The 1,766-nt window shown below is 30.2% G+C and overlaps 1 long non-coding RNA gene across 1 annotated transcript in view; it reads right to left on the reverse strand.

Annotated features, from left to right (window-relative positions):
* Positions 1-1,088: 1,088 nt before the first annotated feature.
* LOC119577058 overlaps positions 1,089-1,766 on the reverse strand; it is an 11,379-nt gene continuing 10,701 nt past the window's right edge. Inside the window, exon 2 of the long non-coding RNA XR_005229099.1 lies at positions 1,089-1,766. This exon is cut by the window's right edge and continues 565 nt beyond it. This is a non-coding gene — a long non-coding RNA (uncharacterized LOC119577058).

The following is a 1,766-nucleotide window of genomic DNA, read 5'->3' on the forward strand; positions in this document are numbered from 1 at the left end:
AATGTTAACGAAAACAACAAATAATAATAAACAGTAATAACTAAAGTACTAATAATGACTAATGATTGATGATGATGATTATATCAACAACAATAATTATAATAAAATAAAATAAAATGACAGTAATTATAATAATAATGAATTATGAATAAACAATAATAAAGATTTTAATAATGAGAAATCATTAACAGCCTTGCAATGGTAATAATAATAAATAACAATAATAATAAAAATAACAATAGCAATTATAATCATCATTCATAATTAAATAATAATAATAATAATAATAATAATAATAATTATAATAAATAAGCAACAATAATAACGACAACAACAACAATAATAATAATAATAATAATAATAATAATAATAATAATAGTAACAAAATAAAATAATAATGACAATAACTTCAACAATAATAAAAACAATAGAAAAAATAATATCATCATTATCAAAGGAAAAAAAAGTAATAATAATAATAACAACAACAGTAATAATAAAAAAAAAAAAAAAAAAAATCATAATAAAAATGACAACAATAATCATGAAAACAATGATGATAATCATAACCTTAAAAATCATTAGCCAACAACAATAATCTGAAGTCATGATAGTAACAATACTCAAAATAATGAAAGCTATTGTAATACCAGTAACAATAGTGACACTGCTAAGGATATGTAGAAAAACCAAAGCACACCATTCCCAGTTAGGACTGTTAATTCTAATCTAGATCACAGCACACAACATGCAAGAACTGAATCAGCAAGTCTGCAGGTGGAGGGAGAAAGAAAAGGTGTGAGCATGAAGACTACAGAAAGCAAAAGAAAGAGTGCAAAAGTCAGACAGAAAAGGAAGCATGTAGAGAGACAGAGAAAACGAGACAGAAATGAACAAATAAAGAAAGACATGGAGGGAGAGGGAACATTAGAGACAGAAAATGAAGTAAATAATCTATAAGAGGGATGGAGAGGCGAGTATGGGAAAGGCAGGACTGAGGGGTTGGGAGTTTCAACTCACCACCACCGACACACAGATTCTTTCCATAAACAACGTCGTGTGTAGGAGGTTATCTCGTAAAACGCACATTCAATTGATACTTTTATTAAGAAAAACACTATCTGCAAACAAGTAGTACAGAAAGGTTTTGCTATTCCAGTAGCTAGTTATTCACCTAGCCAAAAGGTGTCTGGTGATTACAAGCGTCATAATCAATGAATATCGGTGTCATCTTTAACAGTATGCAAGCGTCCTTAGGTTAAGTAATTCCCATATCTTAGCAGAGCGTGCCATGTCTGGACAACCAGTTACCAAAACCATTATCTCATAAGGATCTCAATCCAGACTAGTCATTTTTTATTACATTTTCACTTCCAACATTCTCTGACCCTGTGATTGATAACAAAGATATATTGGTGTCATATCAACCAAAGGCAATGAAAAATTAGAGCGAGAGAGAATATTCTCAAAAATATTCATAAATCATAATGATAAATACTTATATTCCTTTCCTTTTGAGATAATGATTCTGGTCTGTAGGGTCACAAGGCTAGGGAGAAAAACTCAAGGAGATAAACTTGGAAGCTTCTCGCTTGAAAGCAATCTTTGTCTTTTAATTTTGATACAAATGACTAGATGCAACTGGAATGTTAAGGTGATTGAGCTTCCCCCAAGGCAGTGTACCCTACAGCATTCTGTCATAAGCATGGGGCTCACTTTATGTTTTCCCTTCTCAATTTGACAAGGATGAAAATTACTTCAAAAAG

The sequence above is a fragment of the Penaeus monodon genome, chromosome 9 (genome assembly GCF_015228065.2).
Source record: "Penaeus monodon isolate SGIC_2016 chromosome 9, NSTDA_Pmon_1, whole genome shotgun sequence".
Taxonomy (NCBI): Eukaryota; Metazoa; Arthropoda; class Malacostraca; order Decapoda; family Penaeidae; genus Penaeus; species Penaeus monodon.